General features: G+C 49.3%; 27 non-coding genes across 27 annotated transcripts; all 27 read right to left on the bottom strand.

Annotated features, from left to right (window-relative positions):
• Positions 1-3,543: 3,543 nt before the first annotated feature.
• Trnas-cga (transfer RNA serine (anticodon CGA)) lies at positions 3,544-3,625 on the bottom strand. The gene has a single exon. It is a non-coding gene; the product is annotated as a tRNA-Ser (tRNA).
• Positions 3,626-4,364: 739 nt separating this feature from the next.
• Positions 4,365-4,437, bottom strand: Trnaf-gaa (transfer RNA phenylalanine (anticodon GAA)). The gene has a single exon. It is a non-coding gene; the product is annotated as a tRNA-Phe (tRNA).
• A 596-nt stretch (positions 4,438-5,033) lies between these two features.
• On the bottom strand, positions 5,034-5,115 carry Trnas-uga (transfer RNA serine (anticodon UGA)). The gene has a single exon. It is a non-coding gene; the product is annotated as a tRNA-Ser (tRNA).
• Positions 5,116-5,805: 690 nt separating this feature from the next.
• On the bottom strand, positions 5,806-5,887 carry Trnas-cga (transfer RNA serine (anticodon CGA)). Its single transcript has one exon. It is a non-coding gene; the product is annotated as a tRNA-Ser (tRNA).
• A 739-nt stretch (positions 5,888-6,626) lies between these two features.
• Trnaf-gaa (transfer RNA phenylalanine (anticodon GAA)) lies at positions 6,627-6,699 on the bottom strand. Its single transcript has one exon. It is a non-coding gene; the product is annotated as a tRNA-Phe (tRNA).
• A 596-nt stretch (positions 6,700-7,295) lies between these two features.
• On the bottom strand, positions 7,296-7,377 carry Trnas-uga (transfer RNA serine (anticodon UGA)). The gene has a single exon. It is a non-coding gene; the product is annotated as a tRNA-Ser (tRNA).
• A 690-nt stretch (positions 7,378-8,067) lies between these two features.
• On the bottom strand, positions 8,068-8,149 carry Trnas-cga (transfer RNA serine (anticodon CGA)). The gene has a single exon. It is a non-coding gene; the product is annotated as a tRNA-Ser (tRNA).
• A 739-nt stretch (positions 8,150-8,888) lies between these two features.
• On the bottom strand, positions 8,889-8,961 carry Trnaf-gaa (transfer RNA phenylalanine (anticodon GAA)). Its single transcript has one exon. It is a non-coding gene; the product is annotated as a tRNA-Phe (tRNA).
• Positions 8,962-9,557: 596 nt separating this feature from the next.
• Trnas-uga (transfer RNA serine (anticodon UGA)) lies at positions 9,558-9,639 on the bottom strand. Its single transcript has one exon. It is a non-coding gene; the product is annotated as a tRNA-Ser (tRNA).
• A 690-nt stretch (positions 9,640-10,329) lies between these two features.
• On the bottom strand, positions 10,330-10,411 carry Trnas-cga (transfer RNA serine (anticodon CGA)). The gene has a single exon. It is a non-coding gene; the product is annotated as a tRNA-Ser (tRNA).
• A 739-nt stretch (positions 10,412-11,150) lies between these two features.
• On the bottom strand, positions 11,151-11,223 carry Trnaf-gaa (transfer RNA phenylalanine (anticodon GAA)). Its single transcript has one exon. It is a non-coding gene; the product is annotated as a tRNA-Phe (tRNA).
• A 596-nt stretch (positions 11,224-11,819) lies between these two features.
• Trnas-uga (transfer RNA serine (anticodon UGA)) lies at positions 11,820-11,901 on the bottom strand. The gene has a single exon. It is a non-coding gene; the product is annotated as a tRNA-Ser (tRNA).
• A 690-nt stretch (positions 11,902-12,591) lies between these two features.
• Positions 12,592-12,673, bottom strand: Trnas-cga (transfer RNA serine (anticodon CGA)). The gene has a single exon. It is a non-coding gene; the product is annotated as a tRNA-Ser (tRNA).
• A 739-nt stretch (positions 12,674-13,412) lies between these two features.
• On the bottom strand, positions 13,413-13,485 carry Trnaf-gaa (transfer RNA phenylalanine (anticodon GAA)). Its single transcript has one exon. It is a non-coding gene; the product is annotated as a tRNA-Phe (tRNA).
• Positions 13,486-14,081: 596 nt separating this feature from the next.
• Trnas-uga (transfer RNA serine (anticodon UGA)) lies at positions 14,082-14,163 on the bottom strand. Its single transcript has one exon. It is a non-coding gene; the product is annotated as a tRNA-Ser (tRNA).
• Positions 14,164-14,853: 690 nt separating this feature from the next.
• Trnas-cga (transfer RNA serine (anticodon CGA)) lies at positions 14,854-14,935 on the bottom strand. Its single transcript has one exon. It is a non-coding gene; the product is annotated as a tRNA-Ser (tRNA).
• A 739-nt stretch (positions 14,936-15,674) lies between these two features.
• Trnaf-gaa (transfer RNA phenylalanine (anticodon GAA)) lies at positions 15,675-15,747 on the bottom strand. Its single transcript has one exon. It is a non-coding gene; the product is annotated as a tRNA-Phe (tRNA).
• A 596-nt stretch (positions 15,748-16,343) lies between these two features.
• Trnas-uga (transfer RNA serine (anticodon UGA)) lies at positions 16,344-16,425 on the bottom strand. The gene has a single exon. It is a non-coding gene; the product is annotated as a tRNA-Ser (tRNA).
• A 690-nt stretch (positions 16,426-17,115) lies between these two features.
• On the bottom strand, positions 17,116-17,197 carry Trnas-cga (transfer RNA serine (anticodon CGA)). The gene has a single exon. It is a non-coding gene; the product is annotated as a tRNA-Ser (tRNA).
• Positions 17,198-17,936: 739 nt separating this feature from the next.
• Positions 17,937-18,009, bottom strand: Trnaf-gaa (transfer RNA phenylalanine (anticodon GAA)). The gene has a single exon. It is a non-coding gene; the product is annotated as a tRNA-Phe (tRNA).
• Positions 18,010-18,605: 596 nt separating this feature from the next.
• Positions 18,606-18,687, bottom strand: Trnas-uga (transfer RNA serine (anticodon UGA)). The gene has a single exon. It is a non-coding gene; the product is annotated as a tRNA-Ser (tRNA).
• A 690-nt stretch (positions 18,688-19,377) lies between these two features.
• On the bottom strand, positions 19,378-19,459 carry Trnas-cga (transfer RNA serine (anticodon CGA)). Its single transcript has one exon. It is a non-coding gene; the product is annotated as a tRNA-Ser (tRNA).
• Positions 19,460-20,198: 739 nt separating this feature from the next.
• On the bottom strand, positions 20,199-20,271 carry Trnaf-gaa (transfer RNA phenylalanine (anticodon GAA)). The gene has a single exon. It is a non-coding gene; the product is annotated as a tRNA-Phe (tRNA).
• A 596-nt stretch (positions 20,272-20,867) lies between these two features.
• Positions 20,868-20,949, bottom strand: Trnas-uga (transfer RNA serine (anticodon UGA)). The gene has a single exon. It is a non-coding gene; the product is annotated as a tRNA-Ser (tRNA).
• A 690-nt stretch (positions 20,950-21,639) lies between these two features.
• Positions 21,640-21,721, bottom strand: Trnas-cga (transfer RNA serine (anticodon CGA)). Its single transcript has one exon. It is a non-coding gene; the product is annotated as a tRNA-Ser (tRNA).
• A 739-nt stretch (positions 21,722-22,460) lies between these two features.
• On the bottom strand, positions 22,461-22,533 carry Trnaf-gaa (transfer RNA phenylalanine (anticodon GAA)). Its single transcript has one exon. It is a non-coding gene; the product is annotated as a tRNA-Phe (tRNA).
• Positions 22,534-23,129: 596 nt separating this feature from the next.
• On the bottom strand, positions 23,130-23,211 carry Trnas-uga (transfer RNA serine (anticodon UGA)). The gene has a single exon. It is a non-coding gene; the product is annotated as a tRNA-Ser (tRNA).
• Positions 23,212-23,870: the final 659 nt, after the last annotated feature.

Raw genomic sequence — 23,870 nt, forward strand, 5'->3', positions numbered from 1 at the left:
ATCTTGTAATCTAATGGTTGACACGTTTGCCTGCTCATAGAGGTCCCGCAACAATCTGTAATAAAATTCCATGCTGTTTTTTAACTCCCGCGCTCTTTCTCTGCTGTATCTGATACACACTTTTCGCAGTCTTGGTTTTGCAACCTTAACCCACCAGTCTAATACCGTGGGGTGCCTGTCGATCGATCGCAGACATAAGGTCCACGCTTCCGATACTGCGTCTGCCAAATCTTGCTCTTTTAAGAGAGAGACATTTAGATGCCACTGGTTCCTAAAAATCTGAATCGGCTGTGGAGCTAAATTAATGCACGCCTTCATACTGCAGTGGTCACTAAAATATACAGGTACGATTTCTGAATTAAGTAGACATCTTTCTAAGTTTTGGGAAACATAAATTCTATCTATTCTACTGCGCGAAGTCTGTGTTATATACGTATATTCAACAGTCGTTGGATATTTTAGTTCCCATGCGTCCTTAAGTTTTAATTCGGTTACTAGGCGTTTAAGTTCCAATGAACCGTTAAAATGTGGTTGTTGATCTTTACGATTTAACACACAATTAAAATCACCGCCCACTATAAAACTGTTTGGGTTTCGACGTAATAAATATATAATTTCCTCTTTATAAAATGCTGCCCTGTCCTGTCTATTACTATTTCCTGAGGGCGCATATAAGTTAATCAATGTGGTACCTAAAACGTTTACACTAATTGCCCTTCCAGATTCCAAAAGCTCTACTTGAGAGACGGGAATTCCTTCCCGAAGCAGAAACGCTGTTCCTGTATGAGTTTCACAAGATACGTTAACAATGGCGGTGTATCCTGGTATTACAAGTGACGTCGTTACAACCTCCTGTAGCAACGCGATATCGGTTCCAGAGTCATACAAAAATTCCTTTAGAGCAGCTAGCTTTAACGGGGTTCGAATTTTATTTATATTGAGCGTTGTGATATAGTATGCTTGCATCTGTAACTGGCTATTGGCCACCTACAAACTTGGTCAAAAACTGTTGTATTTTTGGTATGCTGAATCCGTTTAGAACTACAGTCGCTTAGAATTCTGCATTATTCCTCGTAACACGGTTGCTAAACGTTAGCTTGTCTTCCATTGTCATCCCTTATCTTATGACTGAGGGGCTGTTCGACATTGAGTGTATCAGGAGGCTCATCTGGAGCACCCTCTCGGACAATGTCATATCGTATATTTTTCTGCAATTTTACATCTGACTTTTCGGCTTTTTGTTTGACGTGGATGCGAGAAACAGTAAGATTCGGTTGTGGTTTTAGAGGACGGCGGTGGACGCCCTGAGAGCCCTGACCTGATTTTGTTGTGGCAACACTCGACGCGGCCGCTTCAGCAACAGTGTCTCGAGAGATCGTGTTTGTATACCCAGCCTGCTGTTTACATGCTACCTTCGGTTGTTGTGATGCTTGCGACGGTGTTTGCTTATGTTCCGGTTCAGGAGTAAACACTTCCTTTTGTTTACACTCTGGTGCCGGTTGCTGTGCTGTCGCGGTGTCGCGGTGTTGTTGTTCTACCGCTTCCGCGAACTTCCCGTCTGTAAACAGCTGATTATCGCTGTTTACAGATGGGCAAGTTGTCACTGCCTGGGGGACTTCTACTTTCTCGCTGTCGGCAGCTGCCGTTTCATTTTCTGGCAATGAGCGAGATGTATCATGAACTGTGATTAAATCCACTTGCATTTCGTCTTGGGGCACAGGCAGATTGTCATCGCTAGGTTTCTGTTTACGTACAGCAGGAGATTGTCGGGAGGTTTCGTCATCGGAATGATCATCTGTATGTTCAAGTGGCCGTTTCTTGTTTAGAACGTCCAACTCCCGGGCAGAGGAATCACGATTGAAGCGTGTTACCAGGGGTGGAAAATCACTACCGTCAACAGCAATATTTCCAGAACTAGGCACAGGATCCGAACCCTCACCCTGTTTGGCTGTATTATCAGTTGCCAAAACTTCGCTCAAGGTCATCTTGCGGCGTTGGACTAAATTTGTTTTTAGTACAAAAACACGACGGGGACAGTCCTGCCTTAAATGACCCGATTCATTGCATATATGGCACGTAGGGGTTTGACCAGTATAAATCACGTGGGCTTTATGCCCGTCAACAGTTATATGAGATGGGATATTCGTCTTTACTTCCATCTCTACCGAACGAATACCATTGAAGCTCTGAATTTTAAATTGCTTCGACCAACGTTCGTTAACTATATCCTTAACCTCACCATATTGAGACAGTGCAACCTTGATTTTCTCATTATCTATCTCGATAGGTAAATTTAACACTCGCACAGATCTATAAAGAGCATCAGCTCTCCTGATAGCCACTTTACTTGTAGTGCCGTCTCTATGCAAAAATTCTACATGATACCCGAATTTTCCAATAATCTTATCTACCAAAAGGGGGCTCACAAATTTTACGAAAACACAGTAGTTGTCAGTATCTAGCTGAGTGGTATGCACCATATCAGAATTAATGCCAAGTACCTGATCAAGCCAATCATGAATTTCCAGAGCAGTCGGCTGAACACGTCGTGTTTCCTTGGCGAAGGCAAAAACCAGCGTATTCTTCCTCACAGTTGTAGCCATGGTATGCAGCAATCAAGGGGAGAGTCCGGTAATTACCGAAAACTCCACAAACGATAAACGATCGTCGGTAGAAAACACACCAACAGAACACAGTAGGCAGAAGAAACACAATTTACACACGAAGAAAATCACAAAAAGCTAGGACACCGAAACGCAAATGTAAACACTGGCGAAGCACTGACTACACGCAGCAAACGATGGCACGTCCGTACGCGTCGGCAGCTAGAGCCAGAATGTAGGCCACGACTGCTGGTGGCGGAAATGTCTCCCGACAACGGAAACTGCCATCTTTAGAAGCAATCTGATGGCAGAAAGCGGCGTGGCCTCACTCATTTCTGTAAGGTTTCCATTGGCCGTTTCCAAAATGTAATAATTTTCGCCCAGACAGGGACTTGAACCCAGGACCATTTGATTGAGAACCTACCGCTCTGCCGACTGAGCTATGCGGGCCCACGCACGAGCATTATCGTACAGCTGCGTGGTGTCCGAGTGATTCGCATGTCGTAATTGCTGGCTTATGGCTCCAATGGCGACTTCACCGACTTCCCACTGACGCACCGCTGACGCTACTTTTCTGTCGTCTTAAACGATGGACATACTTCCAAGCAGCTGCGAGATCATAAGAAAAGAAACGCTGCACCACTGCTTTTGCCGCACTCGAATGATTGAATTGCGATTCTTAAAAAGAAATGAATGTTCGCTCTGTCCAACACTTTCAAGCACATCTGTGTACTCACGATCTCAGCGACGGCTTTCTGCAGTCCCAGCGTCAGTGCGAGGTCAACCGATAACCACAGTAAGAAGCGGTCGTCGCGAAACTCAGTATTCTTAAACGGAAATTTTCGTCTTGTTGAGAATGGCGTCACTGGTTTGCACCCGCATTCGCCCACGCATGTCACGTGTGTGCGAAAATTTTTGCTCCTCTTTACACAAAATCGCACGCAGCCGGTAGGACTCGAACCTACGCTCCCAGAGAGAATCTGATTTCGAGTCAGACGCCTTAACCACTCGGCCACGACTGCCGCTAGCGCGGGTTCTGCCGACACATGCAACTGCTAACGTTTCAAGCACTGTGGTGTCAGAAGACGGCGTAGCTGCATTATTTTCCGTAGCGTTTCCACCGCTACCAGACGAATCGCTACCAAAGTATTAAAATTTCCGCCGACACAGGGACTTGAACCCTGGACCCTTAGGTTAAAAAGCCCTATGCTCCACCGACTGAGCTGTCCGGGCTCGCACGAGGCTGCGAAACCCCCCACGATACATTCACTCATGTCCTTTACTGTTGTGCAATCGCTGCATGGAGCAGTTACTAATAAAACGTCGCCTGAATGCTGTCTACAGACTTATCGCGCTAAGCTCGTAACACACTATCGAAGACTGCTGACACACGATACAACAACAAATTACAGCAGTTGTTACGGCTCATACGTTGGAGCAGAGAATTTACGTGTTTAGTCGACCCTCACTGGCCAGTTGGAAAATTCACAAGAATTTCGAATGCAATGTTTCCCACGTTTTCGCTCATTTCACGGTTCCGTTGAAGACCTTCTTCACCACCTGACAGAAAAAGGAAACGCAGTCGGTAGGACTTTTTTGATTCTTTTGCTTCTAAGGGAGTTAGTTGTCTAGTGAGTTCCTCTTATGGCATGCACTAGGCAACCAGAACAGCTACAGGAGAGAGTCATTTTTGTTGTCAGCGGTAGTTGCATTATCGCAAACGCAGAGCAATTCCATGGGCGTCGCATCAAAATGAATACGTGCCGAAACCCAGGAACGAACCAGGGACCTTTAGATCTTCAGTCTAACGCTCTCCCAACTGAGCTATTTCGGCTGACGCTGAGGTTTGCTGTTTGCATGTGTTCGTGAACTCTGTCTCGTTGCCACTTTCACAGTCACCTTCGTCTGATAAGACACAGGGACGCTGAAAGGCGAGCATCCGATGCAGCGAAGTTCCACACACATTTCTTCTGCTTCCATCATCGTTAAAAGCAAACATGTCGACTCGATTCGTGTAATATTGACTTCGCTGAATTCACGTGACGCCACGCTGGCGCTAGAAAACCCGTGCTATATCGATGCCAGGGGCAACTCGTGTGCAGCGAACGAGACACAAGGAGGAGTGAGCCTCTCCACCGTATAAGAGGCAGTACCTAGCAGATACACGCGGTAAAACATTCGACTTGCGTTAGCTCATGAATGGCTACACGTCATCGTCTGCAAGCTAAAATGGACACGTCTGCACTGCCCAGTGAGGCGACACTTGTACTAACACCTGGTGGGCGGCTGTGAGACGGGGAGATGAGCTGCGGCTTCTGGGCGCGACTGTAACGCTGCGCCATGGATCAAATAACACTGCACATTGCTGGTGACCCACGTGTTTAGTAGTGACGCAACTGAACGTTCATCTTGTGAGAGCGAGAAAATTTTCGCAGTCGGCAGGACTCGAACCTACGCTCCCAGAGGGAATCTGATTTCAAGTCAGACGCCTTAACCACTCGGCCACGACTGCTGGTGGCGGAAATGTCTCCCGACAACGGAAACTGCCATCTTTAGAAGCAATCTGATGGCAGAAAGCGGCGTGGCCTCACTCATTTCTGTAAGGTTTCCATTGGCCGTTTCCAAAATGTAATAATTTTCGCCCAGACAGGGACTTGAACCCAGGACCATTTGATTGAAAACCTACCGCTCTGCCGACTGAGCTATGCGGGCCCACGCACGAGCATTATCGTACAGCTGCGTGGTGTCCGAGTGATTCGCATGTCGTAATTGCTGGCTTATGGCTCCAATGGCGACTTCACCGACTTCCCACTGACGCACCGCTGACGCTACTTTTCTGTCGTCTTAAACGATGGACATACTTCCAAGCAGCTGCGAGATCATAAGAAAAGAAACGCTGCACCACTGCTTTTGCCGCACTCGAATGATTGAATTGCGATTCTTAAAAAGAAATGAATGTTCGCTCTGTCCAACACTTTCAAGCACATCTGTGTACTCACGATCTCAGCGACGGCTTTCTGCAGTCCCAGCGTCAGTGCGAGGTCAACCGATAACCACAGTAAGAAGCGGTCGTCGCGAAACTCAGTATTCTTAAACGGAAATTTTCGTCTTGTTGAGAATGGCGTCACTGGTTTGCACCCGCATTCGCCCACGCATGTCACGTGTGTGCGAAAATTTTTGCTCCTCTTTACACAAAATCGCACGCAGCCGGTAGGACTCGAACCTACGCTCCCAGAGAGAATCTGATTTCGAGTCAGACGCCTTAACCACTCGGCCACGACTGCCGCTAGCGCGGGTTCTGCCGACACATGCAACTGCTAACGTTTCAAGCACTGTGGTGTCAGAAGACGGCGTAGCTGCATTATTTTCCGTAGCGTTTCCACCGCTACCAGACGAATCGCTACCAAAGTATTAAAATTTCCGCCGACACAGGGACTTGAACCCTGGACCCTTAGGTTAAAAAGCCCTATGCTCCACCGACTGAGCTGTCCGGGCTCGCACGAGGCTGCGAAACCCCCCACGATACATTCACTCATGTCCTTTACTGTTGTGCAATCGCTGCATGGAGCAGTTACTAATAAAACGTCGCCTGAATGCTGTCTACAGACTTATCGCGCTAAGCTCGTAACACACTATCGAAGACTGCTGACACACGATACAACAACAAATTACAGCAGTTGTTACGGCTCATACGTTGGAGCAGAGAATTTACGTGTTTAGTCGACCCTCACTGGCCAGTTGGAAAATTCACAAGAATTTCGAATGCAATGTTTCCCACGTTTTCGCTCATTTCACGGTTCCGTTGAAGACCTTCTTCACCACCTGACAGAAAAAGGAAACGCAGTCGGTAGGACTTTTTTGATTCTTTTGCTTCTAAGGGAGTTAGTTGTCTAGTGAGTTCCTCTTATGGCATGCACTAGGCAACCAGAACAGCTACAGGAGAGAGTCATTTTTGTTGTCAGCGGTAGTTGCATTATCGCAAACGCAGAGCAATTCCATGGGCGTCGCATCAAAATGAATACGTGCCGAAACCCAGGAACGAACCAGGGACCTTTAGATCTTCAGTCTAACGCTCTCCCAACTGAGCTATTTCGGCTGACGCTGAGGTTTGCTGTTTGCATGTGTTCGTGAACTCTGTCTCGTTGCCACTTTCACAGTCACCTTCGTCTGATAAGACACAGGGACGCTGAAAGGCGAGCATCCGATGCAGCGAAGTTCCACACACATTTCTTCTGCTTCCATCATCGTTAAAAGCAAACATGTCGACTCGATTCGTGTAATATTGACTTCGCTGAATTCACGTGACGCCACGCTGGCGCTAGAAAACCCGTGCTATATCGATGCCAGGGGCAACTCGTGTGCAGCGAACGAGACACAAGGAGGAGTGAGCCTCTCCACCGTATAAGAGGCAGTACCTAGCAGATACACGCGGTAAAACATTCGACTTGCGTTAGCTCATGAATGGCTACACGTCATCGTCTGCAAGCTAAAATGGACACGTCTGCACTGCCCAGTGAGGCGACACTTGTACTAACACCTGGTGGGCGGCTGTGAGACGGGGAGATGAGCTGCGGCTTCTGGGCGCGACTGTAACGCTGCGCCATGGATCAAATAACACTGCACATTGCTGGTGACCCACGTGTTTAGTAGTGACGCAACTGAACGTTCATCTTGTGAGAGCGAGAAAATTTTCGCAGTCGGCAGGACTCGAACCTACGCTCCCAGAGGGAATCTGATTTCAAGTCAGACGCCTTAACCACTCGGCCACGACTGCTGGTGGCGGAAATGTCTCCCGACAACGGAAACTGCCATCTTTAGAAGCAATCTGATGGCAGAAAGCGGCGTGGCCTCACTCATTTCTGTAAGGTTTCCATTGGCCGTTTCCAAAATGTAATAATTTTCGCCCAGACAGGGACTTGAACCCAGGACCATTTGATTGAAAACCTACCGCTCTGCCGACTGAGCTATGCGGGCCCACGCACGAGCATTATCGTACAGCTGCGTGGTGTCCGAGTGATTCGCATGTCGTAATTGCTGGCTTATGGCTCCAATGGCGACTTCACCGACTTCCCACTGACGCACCGCTGACGCTACTTTTCTGTCGTCTTAAACGATGGACATACTTCCAAGCAGCTGCGAGATCATAAGAAAAGAAACGCTGCACCACTGCTTTTGCCGCACTCGAATGATTGAATTGCGATTCTTAAAAAGAAATGAATGTTCGCTCTGTCCAACACTTTCAAGCACATCTGTGTACTCACGATCTCAGCGACGGCTTTCTGCAGTCCCAGCGTCAGTGCGAGGTCAACCGATAACCACAGTAAGAAGCGGTCGTCGCGAAACTCAGTATTCTTAAACGGAAATTTTCGTCTTGTTGAGAATGGCGTCACTGGTTTGCACCCGCATTCGCCCACGCATGTCACGTGTGTGCGAAAATTTTTGCTCCTCTTTACACAAAATCGCACGCAGCCGGTAGGACTCGAACCTACGCTCCCAGAGAGAATCTGATTTCGAGTCAGACGCCTTAACCACTCGGCCACGACTGCCGCTAGCGCGGGTTCTGCCGACACATGCAACTGCTAACGTTTCAAGCACTGTGGTGTCAGAAGACGGCGTAGCTGCATTATTTTCCGTAGCGTTTCCACCGCTACCAGACGAATCGCTACCAAAGTATTAAAATTTCCGCCGACACAGGGACTTGAACCCTGGACCCTTAGGTTAAAAAGCCCTATGCTCCACCGACTGAGCTGTCCGGGCTCGCACGAGGCTGCGAAACCCCCCACGATACATTCACTCATGTCCTTTACTGTTGTGCAATCGCTGCATGGAGCAGTTACTAATAAAACGTCGCCTGAATGCTGTCTACAGACTTATCGCGCTAAGCTCGTAACACACTATCGAAGACTGCTGACACACGATGCAACAACAAATTACAGCAGTCGTTACGGCTCATACGTTGGAGCAGAGAATTTACGTGTTTAGTCGACCCTCACTGGCCAGTTGGAAAATTCACAAGAATTTCGAATGCAATGTTTCCCACGTTTTCGCTCATTTCACGGTTCCGTTGAAGACCTTCTTCACCACCTGACAGAAAAAGGAAACGCAGTCGGTAGGACTTTTTTGATTCTTTTGCTTCTAAGGGAGTTAGTTGTCTAGTGAGTTCCTCTTATGGCATGCACTAGGCAACCAGAACAGCTACAGGAGAGAGTCATTTTTGTTGTCAGCGGTAGTTGCATTATCGCAAACGCAGAGCAATTCCATGGGCGTCGCATCAAAATGAATACGTGCCGAAACCCAGGAACGAACCAGGGACCTTTAGATCTTCAGTCTAACGCTCTCCCAACTGAGCTATTTCGGCTGACGCTGAGGTTTGCTGTTTGCATGTGTTCGTGAACTCTGTCTCGTTGCCACTTTCACAGTCACCTTCGTCTGATAAGACACAGGGACGCTGAAAGGCGAGCATCCGATGCAGCGAAGTTCCACACACATTTCTTCTGCTTCCATCATCGTTAAAAGCAAACATGTCGACTCGATTCGTGTAATATTGACTTCGCTGAATTCACGTGACGCCACGCTGGCGCTAGAAAACCCGTGCTATATCGATGCCAGGGGCAACTCGTGTGCAGCGAACGAGACACAAGGAGGAGTGAGCCTCTCCACCGTATAAGAGGCAGTACCTAGCAGATACACGCGGTAAAACATTCGACTTGCGTTAGCTCATGAATGGCTACACGTCATCGTCTGCAAGCTAAAATGGACACGTCTGCACTGCCCAGTGAGGCGACACTTGTACTAACACCTGGTGGGCGGCTGTGAGACGGGGAGATGAGCTGCGGCTTCTGGGCGCGACTGTAACGCTGCGCCATGGATCAAATAACACTGCACATTGCTGGTGACCCACGTGTTTAGTAGTGACGCAACTGAACGTTCATCTTGTGAGAGCGAGAAAATTTTCGCAGTCGGCAGGACTCGAACCTACGCTCCCAGAGGGAATCTGATTTCAAGTCAGACGCCTTAACCACTCGGCCACGACTGCTGGTGGCGGAAATGTCTCCCGACAACGGAAACTGCCATCTTTAGAAGCAATCTGATGGCAGAAAGCGGCGTGGCCTCACTCATTTCTGTAAGGTTTCCATTGGCCGTTTCCAAAATGTAATAATTTTCGCCCAGACAGGGACTTGAACCCAGGACCATTTGATTGAGAACCTACCGCTCTGCCGACTGAGCTATGCGGGCCCACGCACGAGCATTATCGTACAGCTGCGTGGTGTCCGAGTGATTCGCATGTCGTAATTGCTGGCTTATGGCTCCAATGGCGACTTCACCGACTTCCCACTGACGCACCGCTGACGCTACTTTTCTGTCGTCTTAAACGATGGACATACTTCCAAGCAGCTGCGAGATCATAAGAAAAGAAACGCTGCACCACTGCTTTTGCCGCACTCGAATGATTGAATTGCGATTCTTAAAAAGAAATGAATGTTCGCTCTGTCCAACACTTTCAAGCACATCTGTGTACTCACGATCTCAGCGACGGCTTTCTGCAGTCCCAGCGTCAGTGCGAGGTCAACCGATAACCACAGTAAGAAGCGGTCGTCGCGAAACTCAGTATTCTTAAACGGAAATTTTCGTCTTGTTGAGAATGGCGTCACTGGTTTGCACCCGCATTCGCCCACGCATGTCACGTGTGTGCGAAAATTTTTGCTCCTCTTTACACAAAATCGCACGCAGCCGGTAGGACTCGAACCTACGCTCCCAGAGAGAATCTGATTTCGAGTCAGACGCCTTAACCACTCGGCCACGACTGCCGCTAGCGCGGGTTCTGCCGACACATGCAACTGCTAACGTTTCAAGCACTGTGGTGTCAGAAGACGGCGTAGCTGCATTATTTTCCGTAGCGTTTCCACCGCTACCAGACGAATCGCTACCAAAGTATTAAAATTTCCGCCGACACAGGGACTTGAACCCTGGACCCTTAGGTTAAAAAGCCCTATGCTCCACCGACTGAGCTGTCCGGGCTCGCACGAGGCTGCGAAACCCCCCACGATACATTCACTCATGTCCTTTACTGTTGTGCAATCGCTGCATGGAGCAGTTACTAATAAAACGTCGCCTGAATGCTGTCTACAGACTTATCGCGCTAAGCTCGTAACACACTATCGAAGACTGCTGACACACGATGCAACAACAAATTACAGCAGTCGTTACGGCTCATACGTTGGAGCAGAGAATTTACGTGTTTAGTCGACCCTCACTGGCCAGTTGGAAAATTCACAAGAATTTCGAATGCAATGTTTCCCACGTTTTCGCTCATTTCACGGTTCCGTTGAAGACCTTCTTCACCACCTGACAGAAAAAGGAAACGCAGTCGGTAGGACTTTTTTGATTCTTTTGCTTCTAAGGGAGTTAGTTGTCTAGTGAGTTCCTCTTATGGCATGCACTAGGCAACCAGAACAGCTACAGGAGAGAGTCATTTTTGTTGTCAGCGGTAGTTGCATTATCGCAAACGCAGAGCAATTCCATGGGCGTCGCATCAAAATGAATACGTGCCGAAACCCAGGAACGAACCAGGGACCTTTAGATCTTCAGTCTAACGCTCTCCCAACTGAGCTATTTCGGCTGACGCTGAGGTTTGCTGTTTGCATGTGTTCGTGAACTCTGTCTCGTTGCCACTTTCACAGTCACCTTCGTCTGATAAGACACAGGGACGCTGAAAGGCGAGCATCCGATGCAGCGAAGTTCCACACACATTTCTTCTGCTTCCATCATCGTTAAAAGCAAACATGTCGACTCGATTCGTGTAATATTGACTTCGCTGAATTCACGTGACGCCACGCTGGCGCTAGAAAACCCGTGCTATATCGATGCCAGGGGCAACTCGTGTGCAGCGAACGAGACACAAGGAGGAGTGAGCCTCTCCACCGTATAAGAGGCAGTACCTAGCAGATACACGCGGTAAAACATTCGACTTGCGTTAGCTCATGAATGGCTACACGTCATCGTCTGCAAGCTAAAATGGACACGTCTGCACTGCCCAGTGAGGCGACACTTGTACTAACACCTGGTGGGCGGCTGTGAGACGGGGAGATGAGCTGCGGCTTCTGGGCGCGACTGTAACGCTGCGCCATGGATCAAATAACACTGCACATTGCTGGTGACCCACGTGTTTAGTAGTGACGCAACTGAACGTTCATCTTGTGAGAGCGAGAAAATTTTCGCAGTCGGCAGGACTCGAACCTACGCTCCCAGAGGGAATCTGATTTCAAGTCAGACGCCTTAACCACTCGGCCACGACTGCTGGTGGCGGAAATGTCTCCCGACAACGGAAACTGCCATCTTTAGAAGCAATCTGATGGCAGAAAGCGGCGTGGCCTCACTCATTTCTGTAAGGTTTCCATTGGCCGTTTCCAAAATGTAATAATTTTCGCCCAGACAGGGACTTGAACCCAGGACCATTTGATTGAGAACCTACCGCTCTGCCGACTGAGCTATGCGGGCCCACGCACGAGCATTATCGTACAGCTGCGTGGTGTCCGAGTGATTCGCATGTCGTAATTGCTGGCTTATGGCTCCAATGGCGACTTCACCGACTTCCCACTGACGCACCGCTGACGCTACTTTTCTGTCGTCTTAAACGATGGACATACTTCCAAGCAGCTGCGAGATCATAAGAAAAGAAACGCTGCACCACTGCTTTTGCCGCACTCGAATGATTGAATTGCGATTCTTAAAAAGAAATGAATGTTCGCTCTGTCCAACACTTTCAAGCACATCTGTGTACTCACGATCTCAGCGACGGCTTTCTGCAGTCCCAGCGTCAGTGCGAGGTCAACCGATAACCACAGTAAGAAGCGGTCGTCGCGAAACTCAGTATTCTTAAACGGAAATTTTCGTCTTGTTGAGAATGGCGTCACTGGTTTGCACCCGCATTCGCCCACGCATGTCACGTGTGTGCGAAAATTTTTGCTCCTCTTTACACAAAATCGCACGCAGCCGGTAGGACTCGAACCTACGCTCCCAGAGAGAATCTGATTTCGAGTCAGACGCCTTAACCACTCGGCCACGACTGCCGCTAGCGCGGGTTCTGCCGACACATGCAACTGCTAACGTTTCAAGCACTGTGGTGTCAGAAGACGGCGTAGCTGCATTATTTTCCGTAGCGTTTCCACCGCTACCAGACGAATCGCTACCAAAGTATTAAAATTTCCGCCGACACAGGGACTTGAACCCTGGACCCTTAGGTTAAAAAGCCCTATGCTCCACCGACTGAGCTGTCCGGGCTCGCACGAGGCTGCGAAACCCCCCACGATACATTCACTCATGTCCTTTACTGTTGTGCAATCGCTGCATGGAGCAGTTACTAATAAAACGTCGCCTGAATGCTGTCTACAGACTTATCGCGCTAAGCTCGTAACACACTATCGAAGACTGCTGACACACGATGCAACAACAAATTACAGCAGTCGTTACGGCTCATACGTTGGAGCAGAGAATTTACGTGTTTAGTCGACCCTCACTGGCCAGTTGGAAAATTCACAAGAATTTCGAATGCAATGTTTCCCACGTTTTCGCTCATTTCACGGTTCCGTTGAAGACCTTCTTCACCACCTGACAGAAAAAGGAAACGCAGTCGGTAGGACTTTTTTGATTCTTTTGCTTCTAAGGGAGTTAGTTGTCTAGTGAGTTCCTCTTATGGCATGCACTAGGCAACCAGAACAGCTACAGGAGAGAGTCATTTTTGTTGTCAGCGGTAGTTGCATTATCGCAAACGCAGAGCAATTCCATGGGCGTCGCATCAAAATGAATACGTGCCGAAACCCAGGAACGAACCAGGGACCTTTAGATCTTCAGTCTAACGCTCTCCCAACTGAGCTATTTCGGCTGACGCTGAGGTTTGCTGTTTGCATGTGTTCGTGAACTCTGTCTCGTTGCCACTTTCACAGTCACCTTCGTCTGATAAGACACAGGGACGCTGAAAGGCGAGCATCCGATGCAGCGAAGTTCCACACACATTTCTTCTGCTTCCATCATCGTTAAAAGCAAACATGTCGACTCGATTCGTGTAATATTGACTTCGCTGAATTCACGTGACGCCACGCTGGCGCTAGAAAACCCGTGCTATATCGATGCCAGGGGCAACTCGTGTGCAGCGAACGAGACACAAGGAGGAGTGAGCCTCTCCACCGTATAAGAGGCAGTACCTAGCAGATACACGCGGTAAAACATTCGACTTGCGTTAGCTCATGAATGGCTACACGTCATCGTCTGCAAGCTAAAATGGACACGTCTGCACTGCCCAGTGAGGCGACACTTGTACTAACACCTGGTGGGCGGCTGTGAGACGGGGAGATGAGCTGCGGCTTCTGGGCGCGACTGTAACGCTGCGCCATGGATCAAATAACACTGCACATTGCTGGTGACCCACGTGTTTAGTAGTGACGCAACTGAACGTTCATCTTGTGAGAGCGAGAAAATTTTCGCAGTCGGCAGGACTCGAACCTACGCTCCCAGAGGGAATCTGATTTCAAGTCAGACGCCTTAACCACTCGGCCACGACTGCTGGTGGCGGAAATGTCTCCCGACAACGGAAACTGCCATCTTTAGAAGCAATCTGATGGCAGAAAGCGGCGTGGCCTCACTCATTTCTGTAAGGTTTCCATTGGCCGTTTCCAAAATGTAATAATTTTCGCCCAGACAGGGACTTGAACCCAGGACCATTTGATTGAGAACCTACCGCTCTGCCGACTGAGCTATGCGGGCCCACCCACGAGCATTATCGTACAGCTGCGTGGTGTCCGAGTGATTCGCATGTCGTAATTGCTGGCTTATGGCTCCAATGGCGACTTCACCGACTTCCCACTGACGCACCGCTGACGCTACTTTTCTGTCGTCTTAAACGATGGACATACTTCCAAGCAGCTGCGAGATCATAAGAAAAGAAACGCTGCACCACTGCTTTTGCCGCACTCGAATGATTGAATTGCGATTCTTAAAAAGAAATGAATGTTCGCTCTGTCCAACACTTTCAAGCACATCTGTGTACTCACGATCTCAGCGACGGCTTTCTGCAGTCCCAGCGTCAGTGCGAGGTCAACCGATAACCACAGTAAGAAGCGGTCGTCGCGAAACTCAGTATTCTTAAACGGAAATTTTCGTCTTGTTGAGAATGGCGTCACTGGTTTGCACCCGCATTCGCCCACGCATGTCACGTGTGTGCGAAAATTTTTGCTCCTCTTTACACAAAATCGCACGCAGCCGGTAGGACTCGAACCTACGCTCCCAGAGAGAATCTGATTTCGAGTCAGACGCCTTAACCACTCGGCCACGACTGCCGCTAGCGCGGGTTCTGCCGACACATGCAACTGCTAACGTTTCAAGCACTGTGGTGTCAGAAGACGGCGTAGCTGCATTATTTTCCGTAGCGTTTCCACCGCTACCAGACGAATCGCTACCAAAGTATTAAAATTTCCGCCGACACAGGGACTTGAACCCTGGACCCTTAGGTTAAAAAGCCCTATGCTCCACCGACTGAGCTGTCCGGGCTCGCACGAGGCTGCGAAACCCCCCACGATACATTCACTCATGTCCTTTACTGTTGTGCAATCGCTGCATGGAGCAGTTACTAATAAAACGTCGCCTGAATGCTGTCTACAGACTTATCGCGCTAAGCTCGTAACACACTATCGAAGACTGCTGACACACGATGCAACAACAAATTACAGCAGTCGTTACGGCTCATACGTTGGAGCAGAGAATTTACGTGTTTAGTCGACCCTCACTGGCCAGTTGGAAAATTCACAAGAATTTCGAATGCAATGTTTCCCACGTTTTCGCTCATTTCACGGTTCCGTTGAAGACCTTCTTCACCACCTGACAGAAAAAGGAAACGCAGTCGGTAGGACTTTTTTGATTCTTTTGCTTCTAAGGGAGTTAGTTGTCTAGTGAGTTCCTCTTATGGCATGCACTAGGCAACCAGAACAGCTACAGGAGAGAGTCATTTTTGTTGTCAGCGGTAGTTGCATTATCGCAAACGCAGAGCAATTCCATGGGCGTCGCATCAAAATGAATACGTGCCGAAACCCAGGAACGAACCAGGGACCTTTAGATCTTCAGTCTAACGCTCTCCCAACTGAGCTATTTCGGCTGACGCTGAGGTTTGCTGTTTGCATGTGTTCGTGAACTCTGTCTCGTTGCCACTTTCACAGTCACCTTCGTCTGATAAGACACAGGGACGCTGAAAGGCGAGCATCCGATGCAGCGAAGTTCCACACACATTTATTCTGCTTCCATCATCGTTAAAAGCAAACATGTCGACTCGATTCGTGTAATATTGACTTCGCTGAATTCACGTGACGCCACGCTGGCGCTAGAAAACCCGTGCTATATCGATGCCAGGGGCAACCCGTGTGCAGCGAACGAGACACAAGGAGGAGTGAGCCTCTCCACCGTATAAGAGGCAGTACCTAGCAGATACACGCGGTAAAACATTCGACTTGCGTTAGCTCATGAATGGCTACACGTCATCGTCTGCAAGCTAAAATGGACACGTCTGCACTGCCCAGTGAGGCGACACTTGTACTAACACCTGGTGGGCGGCTGTGAGACGGGGAGATGAGCTGCGGCTTCTGGGCGCGACTGTAACGCTGCGCCATGGATCAAATAACACTGCACATTGCTGGTGACCCACGTGTTTAGTAGTGACGCAACTGAACGTTCATCTTGTGAGAGCGAGAAAATTTTCGCAGTCGGCAGGACTCGAACCTACGCTCCCAGAGGGAATCTGATTTCAAGTCAGACGCCTTAACCACTCGGCCACGACTGCTGGTGGCGGAAATGTCTCCCGACAACGGAAACTGCCATCTTTAGAAGCAATCTGATGGCAGAAAGCGGCGTGGCCTCACTCATTTCTGTAAGGTTTCCATTGGCCGTTTCCAAAATGTAATAATTTTCGCCCAGACAGGGACTTGAACCCAGGACCATTTGATTGAGAACCTACCGCTCTGCCGACTGAGCTATGCGGGCCCACGCACGAGCATTATCGTACAGCTGCGTGGTGTCCGAGTGATTCGCATGTCGTAATTGCTGGCTTATGGCTCCAATGGCGACTTCACCGACTTCCCACTGACGCACCGCTGACGCTACTTTTCTGTCGTCTTAAACGATGGACATACTTCCAAGCAGCTGCGAGATCATAAGAAAAGAAACGCTGCACCACTGCTTTTGCCGCACTCGAATGATTGAATTGCGATTCTTAAAAAGAAATGAATGTTCGCTCTGTCCAACACTTTCAAGCACATCTGTGTACTCACGATCTCAGCGACGGCTTTCTGCAGTCCCAGCGTCAGTGCGAGGTCAACCGATAACCACAGTAAGAAGCGGTCGTCGCGAAACTCAGTATTCTTAAACGGAAATTTTCGTCTTGTTGAGAATGGCGTCACTGGTTTGCACCCGCATTCGCCCACGCATGTCACGTGTGTGCGAAAATTTTTGCTCCTCTTTACACAAAATCGCACGCAGCCGGTAGGACTCGAACCTACGCTCCCAGAGAGAATCTGATTTCGAGTCAGACGCCTTAACCACTCGGCCACGACTGCCGCTAGCGCGGGTTCTGCCGACACATGCAACTGCTAACGTTTCAAGCACTGTGGTGTCAGAAGACGGCGTAGCTGCATTATTTTCCGTAGCGTTTCCACCGCTACCAGACGAATCGCTACCAAAGTATTAAAATTTCCGCCGACACAGGGACTTGAACCCTGGACCCTTAGGTTAAAAAGCCCTATGCTCCACCGACTGAGCTGTCCGGGCTCGCACGAGGCTGCGAAACCCCCCACGATACATTCACTCATGTCCTTTACTGTTGTGCAATCGCTGCATGGAGCAGTTACTAATAAAACGTCGCCTGAATGCTGTCTACAGACTTATCGCGCTAAGCTCGTAACACACTATCGAAGACTGCTGACACACGATGCAACAACAAATTACAGCAGTCGTTACGGCTCATACGTTGGAGCAGAGAATTTACGTGTTTAGTCGACCCTCACTGGCCAGTTGGAAAATTCACAAGAATTTCGAATGCAATGTTTCCCACGTTTTCGCTCATTTCACGGTTCCGTTGAAGACCTTCTTCACCACCTGACAGAAAAAGGAAACGCAGTCGGTAGGACTTTTTTGATTCTTTTGCTTCTAAGGGAGTTAGTTGTCTAGTGAGTTCCTCTTATGGCATGCACTAGGCAACCAGAACAGCTACAGGAGAGAGTCATTTTTGTTGTCAGCGGTAGTTGCATTATCGCAAACGCAGAGCAATTCCATGGGCGTCGCATCAAAATGAATACGTGCCGAAACCCAGGAACGAACCAGGGACCTTTAGATCTTCAGTCTAACGCTCTCCCAACTGAGCTATTTCGGCTGACGCTGAGGTTTGCTGTTTGCATGTGTTCGTGAACTCTGTCTCGTTGCCACTTTCACAGTCACCTTCGTCTGATAAGACACAGGGACGCTGAAAGGCGAGCATCCGATGCAGCGAAGTTCCACACACATTTCTTCTGCTTCCATCATCGTTAAAAGCAAACATGTCGACTCGATTCGTGTAATATTGACTTCGCTGAATTCACGTGACGCCACGCTGGCGCTAGAAAACCCGTGCTATATCGATGCCAGGGGCAACTCGTGTGCAGCGAACGAGACACAAGGAGGAGTGAGCCTCTCCACCGTATAAGAGGCAGTACCTAGCAGATACACGCGGTAAAACATTCGACTTGCGTTAGCTCATGAATGGCTACACGTCATCGTCTGCAAGCTAAAATGGACACGTCTGCACTGCCCAGTGAGGCGACACTTGTACTAACACCTGGTGGGCGGCTGTGAGACGGGGAGATGAGCTGCGGCTTCTGGGCGCGACTGTAACGCTGCGCCATGGATCAAATAACACTGCACATTGCTGGTGACCCACGTGTTTAGTAGTGACGCAACTGAACGTTCATCTTGTGAGAGCGAGAAAATTTTCGCAGTCGGCAGGACTCGAACCTACGCTCCCAGAGGGAATCTGATTTCAAGTCAGACGCCTTAACCACTCGGCCACGACTGCTGGTGGCGGAAATGTCTCCCGACAACGGAAACTGCCATCTTTAGAAGCAATCTGATGGCAGAAAGCGGCGTGGCCTCACTCATTTCTGTAAGGTTTCCATTGGCCGTTTCCAAAATGTAATAATTTTCGCCCAGACAGGGACTTGAACCCAGGACCATTTGATTGAGAACCTACCGCTCTGCCGACTGAGCTATGCGGGCCCACGCACGAGCATTATCGTACAGCTGCGTGGTGTCCGAGTGATTCGCATGTCGTAATTGCTGGCTTATGGCTCCAATGGCGACTTCACCGACTTCCCACTGACGCACCGCTGACGCTACTTTTCTGTCGTCTTAAACGATGGACATACTTCCAAGCAGCTGCGAGATCATAAGAAAAGAAACGCTGCACCACTGCTTTTGCCGCACTCGAATGATTGAATTGCGATTCTTAAAAAGAAATGAATGTTCGCTCTGTCCAACACTTTCAAGCACATCTGTGTACTCACGATCTCAGCGACGGCTTTCTGCAGTCCCAGCGTCAGTGCGAGGTCAACCGATAACCACAGTAAGAAGCGGTCGTCGCGAAACTCAGTATTCTTAAACGGAAATTTTCGTCTTGTTGAGAATGGCGTCACTGGTTTGCACCCGCATTCGCCCACGCATGTCACGTGTGTGCGAAAATTTTTGCTCCTCTTTACACAAAATCGCACGCAGCCGGTAGGACTCGAACCTACGCTCCCAGAGAGAATCTGATTTCGAGTCAGACGCCTTAACCACTCGGCCACGACTGCCGCTAGCGCGGGTTCTGCCGACACATGCAACTGCTAACGTTTCAAGCACTGTGGTGTCAGAAGACGGCGTAGCTGCATTATTTTCCGTAGCGTTTCCACCGCTACCAGACGAATCGCTACCAAAGTATTAAAATTTCCGCCGACACAGGGACTTGAACCCTGGACCCTTAGGTTAAAAAGCCCTATGCTCCACCGACTGAGCTGTCCGGGCTCGCACGAGGCTGCGAAACCCCCCACGATACATTCACTCATGTCCTTTACTGTTGTGCAATCGCTGCATGGAGCAGTTACTAATAAAACGTCGCCTGAATGCTGTCTACAGACTTATCGCGCTAAGCTCGTAACACACTATCGAAGACTGCTGACACACGATGCAACAACAAATTACAGCAGTCGTTACGGCTCATACGTTGGAGCAGAGAATTTACGTGTTTAGTCGACCCTCACTGGCCAGTTGGAAAATTCACAAGAATTTCGAATGCAATGTTTCCCACGTTTTCGCTCATTTCACGGTTCCGTTGAAGACCTTCTTCACCACCTGACAGAAAAAGGAAACGCAGTCGGTAGGACTTTTTTGATTCTTTTGCTTCTAAGGGAGTTAGTTGTCTAGTGAGTTCCTCTTATGGCATGCACTAGGCAACCAGAACAGCTACAGGAGAGAGTCATTTTTGTTGTCAGCGGTAGTTGCATTATCGCAAACGCAGAGCAATTCCATGGGCGTCGCATCAAAATGAATACGTGCCGAAACCCAGGAACGAACCAGGGACCTTTAGATCTTCAGTCTAACGCTCTCCCAACTGAGCTATTTCGGCTGACGCTGAGGTTTGCTGTTTGCATGTGTTCGTGAACTCTGTCTCGTTGCCACTTTCACAGTCACCTTCGTCTGATAAGACACAGGGACGCTGAAAGGCGAGCATCCGATGCAGCGAAGTTCCACACACATTTATTCTGCTTCCATCATCGTTAAAAGCAAACATGTCGACTCGATTCGTGTAATATTGACTTCGCTGAATTCACGTGACGCCACGCTGGCGCTAGAAAACCCGTGCTATATCGATGCCAGGGGCAACCCGTGTGCAGCGAACGAGACACAAGGAGGAGTGAGCCTCTCCACCGTATAAGAGGCAGTACCTAGCAGATACACGCGGTAAAACATTCGACTTGCGTTAGCTCATGAATGGCTACACGTCATCGTCTGCAAGCTAAAATGGACACGTCTGCACTGCCCAGTGAGGCGACACTTGTACTAACACCTGGTGGGCGGCTGTGAGACGGGGAGATGAGCTGCGGCTTCTGGGCGCGACTGTAACGCTGCGCCATGGATCAAATAACACTGCACATTGCTGGTGACCCACGTGTTTAGTAGTGACGCAACTGAACGTTCATCTTGTGAGAGCGAGAAAATTTTCGCAGTCGGCAGGACTCGAACCTACGCTCCCAGAGGGAATCTGATTTCAAGTCAGACGCCTTAACCACTCGGCCACGACTGCTGGTGGCGGAAATGTCTCCCGACAACGGAAACTGCCATCTTTAGAAGCAATCTGATGGCAGAAAGCGGCGTGGCCTCACTCATTTCTGTAAGGTTTCCATTGGCCGTTTCCAAAATGTAATAATTTTCGCCCAGACAGGGACTTGAACCCAGGACCATTTGATTGAGAACCTACCGCTCTGCCGACTGAGCTATGCGGGCCCACGCACGAGCATTATCGTACAGCTGCGTGGTGTCCGAGTGATTCGCATGTCGTAATTGCTGGCTTATGGCTCCAATGGCGACTTCACCGACTTCCCACTGACGCACCGCTGACGCTACTTTTCTGTCGTCTTAAACGATGGACATACTTCCAAGCAGCTGCGAGATCATAAGAAAAGAAACGCTGCACCACTGCTTTTGCCGCACTCGAATGATTGAATTGCGATTCTTAAAAAGAAATGAATGTTCGCTCTGTCCAACACTTTCAAGCACATCTGTGTACTCACGATCTCAGCGACGGCTTTCTGCAGTCCCAGCGTCAGTGCGAGGTCAACCGATAACCACAGTAAGAAGCGGTCGTCGCGAAACTCAGTATTCTTAAACGGAAATTTTCGTCTTGTTGAGAATGGCGTCACTGGTTTGCACCCGCATTCGCCCACGCATGTCACGTGTGTGCGAAAATTTTTGCTCCTCTTTACACAAAATCGCACGCAGCCGGTAGGACTCGAACCTACGCTCCCAGAGAGAATCTGATTTCGAGTCAGACGCCTTAACCACTCGGCCACGACTGCCGCTAGCGCGGGTTCTGCCGACACATGCAACTGCTAACGTTTCAAGCACTGTGGTGTCAGAAGACGGCGTAGCTGCATTATTTTCCGTAGCGTTTCCACCGCTACCAGACGAATCGCTACCAAAGTATTAAAATTTCCGCCGACACAGGGACTTGAACCCTGGACCCTTAGGTTAAAAAGCCCTATGCTCCACCGACTGAGCTGTCCGGGCTCGCACGAGGCTGCGAAACCCCCCACGATACATTCACTCATGTCCTTTACTGTTGTGCAATCGCTGCATGGAGCAGTTACTAATAAAACGTCGCCTGAATGCTGTCTACAGACTTATCGCGCTAAGCTCGTAACACACTATCGAAGACTGCTGACACACGATGCAACAACAAATTACAGCAGTCGTTACGGCTCATACGTTGGAGCAGAGAATTTACGTGTTTAGTCGACCCTCACTGGCCAGTTGGAAAATTCACAAGAATTTCGAATGCAATGTTTCCCACGTTTTCGCTCATTTCACGGTTCCGTTGAAGACCTTCTTCACCACCTGACAGAAAAAGGAAACGCAGTCGGTAGGACTTTTTTGATTCTTTTGCTTCTAAGGGAGTTAGTTGTCTAGTGAGTTCCTCTTATGGCATGCACTAGGCAACCAGAACAGCTACAGGAGAGAGTCATTTTTGTTGTCAGCGGTAGTTGCATTATCGCAAACGCAGAGCAATTCCATGGGCGTCGCATCAAAATGAATACGTGCCGAAACCCAGGAACGAACCAGGGACCTTTAGATCTTCAGTCTAACGCTCTCCCAACTGAGCTATTTCGGCTGACGCTGAGGTTTGCTGTTTGCATGTGTTCGTGAACTCTGTCTCGTTGCCACTTTCACAGTCACCTTCGTCTGATAAGACACAGGGACGCTGAAAGGCGAGCATCCGATGCAGCGAAGTTCCACACACATTTCTTCTGCTTCCATCATCGTTAAAAGCAAACATGTCGACTCGATTCGTGTAATATTGACTTCGCTGAATTCACGTGACGCCACGCTGGCGCTAGAAAACCCGTGCTATATCGATGCCAGGGGCAACTCGTGTGCAGCGAACGAGACACAAGGAGGAGTGAGCCTCTCCACCGTATAAGAGGCAGTACCTAGCAGATACACGCGGTAAAACATTCGACTTGCGTTAGCTCATGAATGGCTACACGTCATCGTCTGCAAGCTAAAATGGACACGTCTGCACTGCCCAGTGAGGCGACACTTGTACTAACACCTGGTGGGCGGCTGTGAGACGGGGAGATGAGCTGCGGCTTCTGGGCGCGACTGTAACGCTGCGCCATGGATCAAATAACACTGCACATTGCTGGTGACCCACGTGTTTAGTAGTGACGCAACTGAACGTTCATCTTGTGAGAGCGAGAAAATTTTCGCAGTCGGCAGGACTCGAACCTACGCTCCCAGAGGGAATCTGATTTCAAGTCAGACGCCTTAACCACTCGGCCACGACTGCTGGTGGCGGAAATGTCTCCCGACAACGGAAACTGCCATCTTTAGAAGCAATCTGATGGCAGAAAGCGGCGTGGCCTCACTCATTTCTGTAAGGTTTCCATTGGCCGTTTCCAAAATGTAATAATTTTCGCCCAGACAGGGACTTGAACCCAGGACCATTTGATTGAAAACCTACCGCTCTGCCGACTGAGCTATGCGGGCCCACGCACGAGCATTATCGTACAGCTGCGTGGTGTCCGAGTGATTCGCATGTCGTAATTGCTGGCTTATGGCTCCAATGGCGACTTCACCGACTTCCCACTGACGCACCGCTGACGCTACTTTTCTGTCGTCTTAAACGATGGACATACTTCCAAGCAGCTGCGAGATCATAAGAAAAGAAACGCTGCACCACTGCTTTTGCCGCACTCGAATGATTGAATTGCGATTCTTAAAAAGAAATGAATGTTCGCTCTGTCCAACACTTTCAAGCACATCTGTGTACTCACGATCTCAGCGACGGCTTTCTGCAGTCCCAGCGTCAGTGCGAGGTCAACCGATAACCACAGTAAGAAGCGGTCGTCGCGAAACTCAGTATTCTTAAACGGAAATTTTCGTCTTGTTGAGAATGGCGTCACTGGTTTGCACCCGCATTCGCCCACGCATGTCACGTGTGTGCGA

The sequence above is a fragment of the Schistocerca nitens genome, unplaced genomic scaffold (genome assembly GCF_023898315.1).
Source record: "Schistocerca nitens isolate TAMUIC-IGC-003100 unplaced genomic scaffold, iqSchNite1.1 HiC_scaffold_385, whole genome shotgun sequence".
Lineage (NCBI taxonomy): Eukaryota > Metazoa > Arthropoda > Insecta > Orthoptera > Acrididae > Schistocerca > Schistocerca nitens.